The sequence below is a fragment of the Periplaneta americana genome, chromosome 9 (genome assembly GCF_040183065.1).
Source record: "Periplaneta americana isolate PAMFEO1 chromosome 9, P.americana_PAMFEO1_priV1, whole genome shotgun sequence".
NCBI classification, from domain to species: domain Eukaryota; kingdom Metazoa; phylum Arthropoda; class Insecta; order Blattodea; family Blattidae; genus Periplaneta; species Periplaneta americana.
The window spans coordinates 5,091,331-5,105,044 of NC_091125.1; the positions used below are offsets into that span (position 1 = coordinate 5,091,331).

Sequence of the window (13,714 nt, forward strand, 5' to 3'; positions counted from 1 at the left end):
TTTCTCGTATTCAGCGTACAGCGATTTCAACGATTTCTCTTCTTTCGTATTCAGCCTACAGCGATTTCAACGATTTCACTTTTTCGCATTCTGCGTACAACGATTTCAACGATTTCTCTCCTTTCGTATTCAGCCTACAGCGATTTCAACGATTTCACGTTTCAGTATTCAGCTTACAGCGATTGCAACGATTTCTCTTATTTCGTATTCAGCCTACAGCGATTTCAACTATTTCAATTTTTTTCTATTCAGCGTACAGCGATATGAACGATTTCTCTTTTTCGTATTCAGCCTACAGCGATTTCAACGATTTCACTTTTTTCGTATTCAGCGTACAGCGATTTCCACGATTCCTCTTCTTTCGTATTCGGCCTACAGCGATTTCAACGATTTCACTTTTTCGTATTCAGCGTACAGCGATTTCAACTATTTCTCCTCTTTCGTATTCAGCCTATAGTGATTTCAACGATTTCACTTTTTCGTATTCAGCGTACAGGAATTTCAATGATTTCTCTTATTTCGTATTCAGCCTTCATCGATTTCAATGGCTTCACTTTTTCGTATTCAACGTACAGCGATTTCAACGATTTCTCTTTTTTCCTATTCAGCGTACAGCGATTTCAACGATTTCTCTACTTTCGTATTCAGCATGCAGCGATTTCAACGGTTTCACTTTTTCGTATTCAGCCTACAGCGATTTCAACGATTTCACTTATTTGTATTCAGCGTACAGCGATTTCAACGATTTCCCTTCTTTCGTATTCAGACTACAGCGATTTCAACGATTACACATTTTCGTATTCAGCGTACAGCGATTTCAACGATTTCTCTTCTTTCCTATTCAGCGTACAGCCATTTCATAGATTTCTCTTCTTTCGTATTCAGCCTACAGCGATTTCAACTATTTCACTATGTCGTATTCAGCGTACAGCGATTTCAACGATTTCTCTTCTTTCGTATTTAGCCTACAGAGATTTCAACGATTTCACTTTTTCGTATTCTGCGTACAGCGATTTCAACGATTTCTCCTTTTCGTATTCAGCATACAGCGATTTCAACGATTTCACTTTTTCGTATGCAGCGTACAGCGATTTCAACGCTTTTTCTTCTTTCGTAGTCAGCCTACAGCGATTTCAACGATTTCACTTTTTTCGTATTCAGAGTACAGCGATTTCAACGATTTTCCTTCTTTCGTATTCAGCCTACAGCAATTTCAACGAATTCACTTTTTTGTAATCAGCGTACAGTGATTTCAACGATTTCTCTTCTTTCGTATTCAGCCTACAGCGGTTTCAACGATTTCACTTTTTCTTCTTCAGCGTACAGCGATTTCAACGATTTCTCTTCTTTCGTATTCAGCCTACAGTGATTTCAACGATTTCACTTTTTCGTATTCAGCGTACAGTGATTTCAACGATTTCTCCTCTTTCCTATTCAGCGTGCAGCGTTTTCATAGATTTCTCTTCTTACGTATTCAGGCTACAGCGATTTCAACGATTTCACTTTTGCGATTTCTGCCTACAGCGATTTCTTCTATTTCACTTTTTCGTTTTCAACGTACAGCGATTTCAACGATTTCTCTTTTTTCGTATTCAGCCTACAGTGATTTCAACGATTTCACATTTTTCGTATTCTGCGTACAGCGTTTTCAACGGCTTCTCTTCTTTCGTATTCAGCCTACAGCGATTTCAACGATTTCACTTTTTCGTATTCAGCCTACAGCGATTTCAACTTTCACTTTTTCGAATTCAGCGTACAGCGATTGCAACGATTTCTCTTCTTTCGTATTCAGCCTACAGCGATTTCAACGATTTCTCTTTTTCGTATTCATCGTACAGCGATTTCAACGATTTCTCTCCTTTCGTATTCAGCCTACAGCGATTTCTACGATTTCAATTTTTCCGTATTCCAAGTGCAGCGATTTCAACGATTTCTCTTCTTTCGTATTCAGCCTACAGCGATTTCAACGATTTCACTTTTTCGTATTCTGCGTACAGCGATTTCAACGATTTCTCTTCTTTCGTATTCAGCCTACAGCGATTTCAACGATTTAAATTTTTCGTATCCAGCGTACAGCGATTTCAACGATTTCTCTTCTTTCGTATTCAGCCTACAGGGATTTCAACGATTTCACTTTTTCGTATTCTGCGTACAGCGATTTCATCGGTTTCTCTCCTTTCGTATTCAGCCTACAGCGATTTCAACGATTTCATTTTTTCGTATTCAGCGTACAGCGATTTCAACAATTTCTCTTCTTTCGTATTCAGTCTACAGCGATTTCAACTATTTCACTTATTCGTATTCTGCGTACAGCGATTTCAACGATTTCTCTTCTTTCCTATTCAGCCTACAGGGATTTCAACGTTTTCACTTTTTGGTATTCTGCGTACAGCGATTTCAACGATTTCTCTTCTTTCGTATTCAGAATACAGCGATATCAACGATTTCACTTTTTCTTATTCAGCGTACAGCGATTTCAACGGTTTCTCTTCTTTCATATTCAGCCTGCAGCGATTTCAACGATTTCACTTTTTCGTATTCACCTTACACCGATTTCAACGTTTTCTCATGTTTCGTATTCAGCCTACAGCGATTTCAACGATTTCACTTTTTCGTATTCAGCGTATAGCGATATCAACGATTTCTCCCTTTCGTATTCAGCCTAAAGCGATTGCAACGATTTCACTTTTTCGTATTCAGCGTACAGCGATTTCAACGATTTATCTTGTTTCGTATTGAGCCAACAGCGATTTCAACGATTTCATTTTTCGTATTCAGCGTACAGCGATTTCAACGATTTCTCTTCTTTCGTATTCAGCCTACAGCGATTTCAACGATTTCACTTCTTTCGTATTCAGCTTACAGGGATTTCAACGATTTCACTTTTTCGTATTCAGCGTACAGCGATTTCAACTATTTCACTTTTTCGTATTCAGCGTTCAGCGATTTCAACGATTTCTCTCCTTTCGTATTCAGCCTACAGCGATATCAACGATTTCACGTTTCAGTATTCAGCTTACAGCGATTACAACGATTTCTCTTATTTCGTATTCAGCCTACAGCGATTTCAACTATTTCAATTTTTTTCTATTCAGCGTACAGCGATATGAACGTTTTCCCTTTTTCGTATTCTGCCTACAGCGATTTCAACGATTTTACTTTTTTCGTATTCAGCGTACAGCGATTTCAACTATATCTCCTCTTTCGTATTCAGCCTACAGTGATTTCAACGATTTCACTTTTTCGTATTCAGCGTACAGGAATTTCAACGATTTCTCTTAATTCGTATTCAGCCTTCATCCATTTCAATGACTTCACTTTTTCGTATTCAACGTACAGCGATTTCAACGATTTCTCTATTTTCCTATTCAGCGTACAGCGATTTCAACGATTTCACTTTTTTGTATTCGGCGTACACCGATTTCAACGATTTCTCTTCTTTCCTATTCACCGTACAGAGATTTCATAGATTTCTCTTCTTTCGTATTCAGCCTACAGCGATTTCAACGATTTCTCTTTTTCGTATTCAGCGTACAGCGATTTCAGCTATTTCTCTTCTTTCGTATTCAGCCTACAGCGATTTCAACGATTTCACATTTTCATATTCAGCGTACAGCGATATCAATGATATCTCTTCTTTTGTATTCAGCCAACAGCGATTTCAACGATTCCACTTTTTCGTAATCAGCCTACAGCGATTTCAACGATTTCTCTTCTTTCCAATTCAGCGTACAGCAATTTCATAGATTTCTCTTCTTTCGTATTCAGCCTACAGCGATTTCAACGATTTCACCTTTTCGTATTCAGCGTACTGCGATTTCAACTATTTCACGTTTTCGTATTCAGCGTACAGCGATTTCAACGATTTCTCCCCTTTCGTATTTAGCGTACAGCGATTTCAAGGATTGCTCTTCTTTCGTATTCAGTCTACAGCGAATTCAACGATTTCACTTTTTCGTATTCAGCGTACAACGATTCAACGATTTCTCTTCTTTCGTATTCAGCCTACAGCGATTTTAAACGATTTCACTTTTTCGTATTCAGCGTACAGCGATTTCAACGATATCTTCTTTCGTATTCAGCCTACAGGGTTTTCAACGATTTCACTTTTTCGTATTCTGCGTACAGCGATGTCAACGGTTTCTCTTCTTTCGTATTCAGCCTACAGCGATTTCAACGATTTCATTTTTTCTTATTCACGTACAGCGATTTCAACAATTTTACTTTTGTATTCAGCCTACAGCGATTTCAACGCTTTCATTTCTTTCGTATTCAGCGTACAGCGATTTCAACGATTTCACATTTTCGTATTCTGCGTACAGCGATTTCAACTATTTCACTTTTTCGTATTCAGCGTACAGCGATTTCATCGATTTCTCTTCTTTCGTATTCTGCGTACAGCGATTTCAACGATTTCTCTTCTTTCGTATTCAGCCTACAACGATTGCAACGATTTCACTTTTTCGTATTCAGCGTACAGCGATTTCAACGATTTCTCTTCTTTCGTATTCAGCGTATAGGGATTTCAACGATTTCACTTTTTCGTATTCAGCGTACAGCGATTTCAACTATTTCACTTTTTCGTATTCTGCGTACAGCGATTTCAACGATTTCTCTTCTTTCGTATTCAGCCTACAGCGATTTCAACGATTTCACGTTTTAGTATTCGGCGTACAGCGATTTCAACGATTTCTCTTGTTTCGTATTCAGCCTACAGCGATTTCAACGCTTTCCCTTCTTTCGTATTCAGAAAACAGCGATTTCTACGATTTCACTTTTTTCGTATTCAGCGTACAGCGATATCAACGATTTCTCTTCTTTCGTATTCAGTCTACAGCGAATTCAATGATTTCACTTTTTCGTGTTCGGCGTACAACGATTCAACGATTTCTCTTCTTTCGTATTCAGCCTACAGCGATTTCAACTATTTCACTTTTTCGTATTCAGCGTACAGCGATTGCAACGATTTCTCTTCTTTCGTATTCAGCCTAGAGCGATTTCAACGATTTCACTTTTTCGTATTCTGCGTACAGCCATTTCAACTATTTCACTTTTTCGAATTCGGCGTACAGCGATTTCAACGACTTCTCTTCTTTCGTATTCAGCCTACAACGATTTCAACTTTTTCACTTGTTCGTATTCAGCGTACAGCGATTTCAACGATTTCTCTTCTTTCGTATTCAGCCTACAGCGATTTCGACGATTTCACTTTTTCGTATTCAGCTTACAGCGATTTCAACGTTTTCTCTTGTTTCGTATTCAGCCTACAGCGATTTCAACGATTTCACTTCTTCGTATTCAGCGTAAAGCGGTTTCAATGATTTCTCCTCTTTCGTATTCAGCCTACAGCGATTTCAACGATTTCACTTATTCGTATTCGGCGTACAGCGATATCAACGATTTCACTTTTTCGTATTCTGAGTACAGCGATTTCAACGATTTTTCTTCTTTCGTATTCAGCCTACAGCGATTTTAACGATTTCACATTTTAGTATTCAGCGTACAGCGATTTCAACGATTTCTCTTCTTTCGTATTCAGCCTACAGCGATTTCAACGATTTCACTTTTTCGTATTCACCGTACAGCGATTTCAACGATTTCTGTTCTTTCGTATTCAGCCTACAGCGAATTCAACGATTTCACTTTTTCGTATTCAGCGTACAGCGATTTCTACGATTTCTATTCTTTCGTATTCAGTCTACAGCGAATTCAACGATTTCACTTTTTCGTATTCAGCATACAACGATTCAACGATTACTCTTCTTTCGTATTCAGCCTACAGCGATTTCAACGATTTTACTTTTTCGTATTCAGCGTACAGCGATTTCAACAATTCCTCTTCTTTCGTATTCAGCCTACAGAGATTTCACCGATTTCACTTTTTCGTATTCTGCGTACAGCCATTTCAACGATTTCTCTTCTTTCGTATTCAGCGTACAGGGATTTCAACGATTTCACTTTTTCGAAATCTATGTACAGTAATTTCAACTATTTCACTTTTTCGTATTCAGCGTACAGCGATTTCCACGATTTCTCTTCTTTCGTATTCAGCCTACAGCGATTTCTACGATTTCTCTTCTTTCGTATTCAGCGTACAGGGATTTTAACGATTTCACTTTTTCGTATTCAGCGTACAGCGAATTCAACTATTTCACTTTTTCGTATTCAGCGTACAGCGATTTGAACGATTTCTCTTCTTTCGTATTCAGCCGTCAGGGATTTCAACGACTTCACTTTTTCGTATTCAGCGTACAGCGATTGCAACGGTTTCTCTTCTTTCGTATTCAGCCTAAAGCGATTTCAACGATTTCATTTTTTCGTATTCAGCGTACAGCGATTTCAACAATTTCTCCTCTTTCGTATTGAGCCTACAGCGATTTCAACGATTTCTCTTCTTTCGTATTCAGCGTACAGCGATTTCAACGATTTCACTTTTTCGTATTCGTCGTCCAGCGATTTCAACTATTTCACTTTTTCGTATTCAGCGTACAGCGATTTCAACTTTTTCTTTTTTTCGTATTCAGCCTACAATGATTTCAACGATTTCACTTTTTCTTAATCTGCGTACAGCGATTTCAACGATTTCTCTTCTTTCGTATTCAGCCTGCAGCGATTTCACCATTTCACTTTTTCGTATTCAGCGTACAGCGATTTCAACGATTTCTCTTCTTTCGTATTTAGCCTACAGCGATTTCAACTATTTCACATTTTCGTATTCTGCTTACAGCGATTTCAACGTTTTCTCTTGTTTCGTATTTAGCCTACAGCGATTTCAACGATTTCTCTTCGTATTCAGCGTACAGCGATTTCAAAGATTTCACTTCTTTCGTATTCGGCCTACAGCTATTTCAACGATTTCACTTTTTCGTATTCAGCGTACAGCAATATCAACGATTTCAGTTTTTCGTATTCAGCGTACAGCGATTTCAACGATTTCTCTTCTTCGTATTCAGCCTACAGCGATTTCAACGATTTCACATTTTCGTATTCAGCGTACAGCGATTTCAACGATTTCTCTTCTTTCGTATTCAGCCTACAGCGATTTCAACGATTTCACTTTTTTCGTATTCAGCGTACAGCGATTTCAATGATTTCTCTTCTTTCGTATTCAGCCTACAGCGATTTCAACGATTTCACGTTTTAGTATTCAGCGTACAGCGATTTCAACGATTTCTTTTCTTTCCAATTCAGCGTACAGCAATTTCATAGATTTCTCTTCTTTCGTATTCAGCCTACAGCGATTTCAACGATTTCATTTTTTCTTATTCACGTACAGCGATTTCAACAATTTCTCTTCTTTCGTATTCAGCCTACAGCGATTTCAACGATTTCTCTTCTTTCGTATTCAGCGTACATCGATTTCAACTATTTCACTTTTTCGTATTCTGCGTACAGCGATTTCAACGGTTTCTCTTTCGTATTCAGCCTAAAGCGATTTCAACGATTTCATTTTTTCGTATTCAGCGTACAGCGATTTCAACAATTTCTCTTCTTTCGTATTGAGCCTGCAGCGATTTCACCATTTCACTTTTTCGTATTCTGCGTACAGCGATTTCAACGATTTCTCTTCCTTCGTATTCAGCCTACAGCTATTTCAACGATGTCACTTTTTCGTATTCAGCGTACAGCGATATCAACGATTTCAGTTTTTCGTATTCAGCGTACAGCGATTTCAACGATTTCTCTTCTTCGTATTCAGCCTACAGCGATTTCAACGATTTCACATTTTCGTATTCAGCGTACAGCGATTTCAACGATTTCTCTTCTTTCGTATTCAGCCTACAGCGATTTCATCGATTTCACTTTTTTCGTATTCCAAGTACAGCGATTTCAACGACTTCTCTTCTTTCGTATTCAGCCTACAACGATTTCAACGATTTCACTTTTTCGTATTCGGCGTACAGCGGTTTCAGCTATTTCTCTTCTTTCGTATTCAGCCTACAGCGATTTCAACGATTTCACTTTTTCGTATTCAGCGTACAGCGATTTCAAAGATTTCTCTTCTTTCGTATTCAGCCTACAGCGATTTCAACGATTTCACTTTTTCGTATTCAGCGTACAGCGATTTCAACGATTTCTCTTCTTTCCAATTCAGCGTACAGCAATTTCATAGATTTCTCTTCTTTCGTATTCAGCCTACAGCGATTTCAACGATTTCACTTTTTCGTATTCAGCGTACAGCGATTTCAACTATTTCACTTTTTCGTATTCAACGTACAGCGATTTCAACTATTTCTCCCCTTTCGTTTTTAGCGTACAGCGATTTCAAGGATTTCTCTTCTTTCGCATTCAGTCTACAGCGAATTCAACGATTTCACTTTTTCGTATTCAGCGTACAACGATTCAACGATTTCTCTTCTTTCGCATTCAGCCTACAGCGATTTCAACGATTTCACTTTTTCGTATTCAGCGTACAGCGATTTCAACGATTTCTCTTCTTTCATATTCAGCCTACAGGGATTTCAACGATTTCACTTTTTCGTATTCTGCGTACAGCGATGTCAACGGATTCTCTTCTTTCGTATTCAGCCTACAGCGATTTCAACGATTTCATTTTTTCTTATTCACGTACAGCGATTTCAACAATTTCTCTTCTTTCGTATTCAACCTACAGCGATTTCAACGATTTCTCTTCTTTCGTATTCAGCGTACAGCTATTTCAACGATTTCACATTTTCGTATTCGGCGTACAGCGATTTCAACTATATCACTTTTTCGTATTCAGCGTACAGCGATTTCAACGATTTCTCTTCTTTCGTATTCAGCCTACAGGGATTTCAACGATTTCATTTTTTCGTAATCTGCGTGCAGCGATTTCAACGATTTCTCTTCTATCGTATTCAGCCTACAACGATTTCTACGATTTCACTTTTTCGTATTCAGCGTACAGCGATTTCAACGATTTCTCTTCTTTCGTATTCAGCCTACAGCGATTTCAACGATTTCTCTTCCTTCGTATTCAGCGTACAGGGATTTTAACGATTTCACTTTTTCGTCTTCAGCGTACAGGGAATTCAACTATTTCACTTTTTCGTATTCAGCGTACAGCGATTTCAACGATTTGTCTTCTTTCGTATTCAGCCTACAGCGATTTCAACGATTTCACGTTTTAGTATTCAGCGTACAGCGATTTCAACGATTTCTCTTATTTCGTATTCAGCCTACAGCGATTTCAACTATTTCACTTTTTCGCATTCAGCGTACAGCGATATCAACGATTTCTCCTTTTCGTATTCAGCATACAGCGATTTCAAAGATTTCACTTTTTCGTATGCTGCGTACGATTTCAACGCTTTCTCTTCTTTCGTAGTCAGCCTACAGCGATTTCAACGATTTCACTTTTTTCGTATTCAGAGTACAGCGATTTCAACGATTTTTCTTCTTTCGTATTCAGCCTACAGCAATTTCAACGAATTCACTTTTTTGTAATCAGCGTACAGTGATTTCAACGATTTCTCTTCTTTCGTATTCAGCCTACAGCGGTTTCAACGATTTCACTTTTTCTTTTTCAGCGAATAGCGATTTCAACGATTTCTCTTCTTTCGTATTCAGCCTACAGCGATTTCAACGATTTCTCCTCTTTCCTATTCAGCGTGCAGCGATTTCATAGATTTCTCTTCTTACGTATTCATGCTACAGCGATTTCAACGATTTCACTTTTGCGTTTTCAGCCTACAGCGATTTCTACTATTTCACTTTTTCGTATTCAACGTACAGCGATTTCAACGATTTCTCTTCTTTCGTATTCAGCCTACAGTGATTTCAACGATTTCACATTTTTCGTATTCAGCGTACAGCGTTTTCAACGATTTCTCTTGTTTCGTATTCAGCCTACAGCGATTTCAACGATTTCACTTTTTTTATTCGGCGTACACCGATGTCAACGATTTCTCTTCTTTCCTATTCACCGTACAGAGATTTCATAGATTTCTCTTCTTTCGTATTCGGCCTACAGCGATTTCAACGATTTCACTTTTTCGTATTCAGCCTACAGCGATTTCTACTATTTCACTTTTTCGAATTCAGCGTACAGCGATTGCAACGATTTCTCTTCTTTCGTATTCAGCCTACAGCGATTTCAACGATTTCTCATTTTCGTATTCAGCGTACAGCGATTTCAACGATTTCTCTCCTTTCGTATTCAGCCTACAGCGATTTCTACGATTTCAATTTTTCCGTATTCCAAGTGCAGCGATTTCAACGATTTCTCTTCTTTCGTATTCAGCCTACAGCGATTTCAACGATTTTTCTTCGTATTCAGCGTACAGCGATTTGAACGATTTCTCTTCTTTCCAATTCAGCGTACAGCAATTTCATAGATTCCTCTTCTTTCGTATTCAGCCTACAGCGATTTCAACGATTTCACTTTTTCGTATTCAGCGTACAGCGATTTCAACTATTTCACTTTTTCGTATTCAGCGTACAGCGATTTCAACTATTTCTCCCCTTTCGTATTTAGCGTACAGCGATTTCAAGGATTTCTCTTCTTTCGCATTCAGTCTACAGCGAATTCAACGATTTCACTTTTTCGTATTCAGCGTACAACGATTCAACGTTTTCTCTTCTTTCGTATTCAGCCTACAGCGATTTCAACGATTTCACTTGTTCGTATTCAGCGTACAGCAATTTCAACGAATTCTCTTCTTTCATATTCAGCCTACAGGGATTTCAACGATTTCACTTTTTCGTATTCTGCGTACAGCGATGTCAACGGATTCTCTTCTTTCGTATTCAGCCTACAGCGATTTCAACGATTTCATTTTTCCTTATTCACGTACAGCGATTTCAACAATTTCTCTTCTTTCGTATTCAGCCTACAGCGATTTCAACGTTTCCTCTTCTTTCGTATTCAGCGTACAGCGATTTCAACGATTTCACATTTTCGTATTCAGCGTACAGCGATTAAAACTATTTCACTTTTTCGTATTCAGCGTACAGCGATTTCAACGATTTCTCTTCTTTCGTATTCAGCCTACAGGGATTTCAACGATTTCACTTTTTCGTAATCTGCGTACAGCGATTTCAACGATTTATCTTCTTTCGTATTCAGCCTACAACGATTTCAACGAATTCACTTTTTCGTATTCAGCGTAAAGCGATTTCAACGATTTCTCTTCTTTCGTATTCAGCCTACAGCGATTTCAACGATTTCTCTTCTTTCGTATTCAGCGTACAGGGATTTTAACGATTTCACTTTTTCGTATTCAGCGTACAGCGATTTCAACTATTTCACTTTTTCGTATTCAGCGTACAGCGATTTCAACGATTTGTCTTCTTTCGTATTCAGCCTACAGCGATTTCAACGATTTCACGTTTTAGTATTCAGCGTACAGCGATTTCAACGATTTCTCTTATTTCGTATTCAGCCTACAGCGATTTCAACTATTTCACTTTTTCGCATTCAGCGTACAGCGATATCAAGGATTTCTCCTTTTCGTATTCAGCCTACAGCGATTTCAACTATTTCACTTTTTCGCATTCAGCGTACAGCGTTATCAACGATTTCTCCTTTTCGTATTCAGCATACAGCGATTTCAACGATTTCACTTTTTCGTATGCAGCGTACAGCGATTTCAACGCTTTCTCTTCTTTCGTAGTCAGCCTACAGCGATTTCAACGATTTCACTTTTTTCGTATTCAGAGTACAGCGATTTCAACGATTTTTCTTCTTTCGTATTCAGCCTACAGCAATTTCAACGAATTCACTTTTTTGTAATCAGCGTACAGTGATTTCAACGATTTCTCTTCTTTCGTATTCAGCCTACAGCGGTTTCAACGATTTCACTTTTTCTTATTCAGCGTACAGCGATTTCAACTATTTCTCTTCTTTCGTATTCAGCCTACAGCGATTTCAACGATATCACTTTTTCGTATTCAGCGTACAGTGATTTCAACGATTTCTCCTCTTTCCTATTCAGCGTGCAGCGATTTCATAGATTTCTCTTCTTACGTATTCTGGCTACAACGATTTCAACGATTTCACTTTTGCGTTTTCAGCCTACAGCGATTTCTACTATTTCACTTTTTCGTATTCAGCGTACAGCGAAATCAACGATTTCTCTTCTTTCGTTTTCAGCCTACAGCGATTGCAACGATTTCACTTTTTCGTATTCAGCGTACAGCGATTTCAACGATTTCTCTTGTTTCGTATTGAGCCTACAGCGATTTCAACGTTTTCATTTTTCGTATTCAGCGTACAGCGATTTCAACGATTTCTCTTCTTTCGTATTCAGCCTACAGCGATTTCAACGATTTCTCTTCTTTCGTATTCAGCGTACAGGGATTTCAACGATTTCACTTTTTCATATTCAGCGTACAGCGATTTCAACTATTTCACTTTTTCGTATTCAGCGTACAGCGATTTCAACGATTTCTCTCCTTTCGTATTCAGCCTACAGCGATTTCAACGATTTCACGTTTCAGTATTCAGCTTACAGCGATTGCAACGATTTCTCTTATTTCGTATTCAGCCTACAGCGATTTCAACTATTTCAATTTTTTTCTATTCAGCGTACAGCGATATGAACGATTTCTCTTTTTCGTATTCAGCCTACAGCGGTTTCAACGATTTCACTTTTTTCGTATTCAGCGTTCAGCGATTTCCACGATTCCTCTTCTTTCGTATTCGGCCTACAGCGATTTCAACGATTTCACTTTTTCGTATTCAGCGTACAGCGATTTCAACTATTTCTCCTCTTTCGTATTCTGCCTACAGTGATTTCAACGATTTCACTTTTTCGTATTCAGCGTACAGGAATTTCAACGATTTCTCTTATTTCGTATTCAGCCTTCATCGATTTCAATGGCTTCACTTTTTCGTATTCAACGTACAGCGATTTCAACGATTTCTCTTTTTTCCTATTCAGCGTACAGCGATTTCAACGATTTCTCTTCTTTCGTATTCAGCATGCAGCGATTTCAACGGTTTCACTTTTTCGTATTCAGCCTACAGCGATTTCAACGATTTCACTTATTCGTATCCAGCGTACAGCGATTTCAACGATTTCCCTTCTTTCGTATTCAGACTACAGCGATTTCAACGATTTCACATTTTCGTATTCAGCGTACAGCGATTTCTACGATTTCTCTTCTTTCCTATTCAGCGTACAGCCATTTCATAGATTTCTCTTCTTTCGTATTCAGCCTACAGCGATTTCAACTATTTCACTATGTCGTATTCAGCGTACAGCGATTTCAACGATTTCTCTTCTTTCGTATTGAGCCTACAGAGATTTCAACGATTTCACTTTTTCGTATTCTGCGTACAGCGATTTCAACGATTTATCTTCTTTCGTATTCAGCCTACAACGATTTCAACGAATTCACTTTTTCGTATTCAGCGTAAAGCGATTTCAACGATTTCTCTTCTTTCGTATTCAGCCTACAGCGATATCAACGATTTCTCTTCTTTCGTATTCAGCGTACAGGGATTTTAACGATTTCACTTTTTCGTATTCAGCGTACAGCGATTTCAACTATTTCACATTTTCGTATTCAGCGTACAGCGATTTCAACGATTTGTCTTCTTTCGTATTCAGCCTACAGCGATTTCAACGATTTCACGTTTTAGTATTCAGCGTACAGCGATTTCAACGATTTCTCTTATTTCGTATTCAGCCTACAGCGATTTCAACTATTTCACTTTTTCGCATTCAGCGTACAGCGATATCAAGGATTTCTCCTTTTCGTATTCAGCCTACAGCGATTTCAACTA

The 13,714-nt window shown here is 38.4% G+C and overlaps 1 protein-coding gene across 1 annotated transcript in view; it reads right to left on the bottom strand.

Moving 5' to 3' along the window:
- Nucleotides 1–13,714, bottom strand: part of LOC138705738 (zinc finger protein 665-like) — a 634,676-nt gene that overhangs the window by 378,998 nt on the left and 241,964 nt on the right. The window lies entirely within an intron of this gene.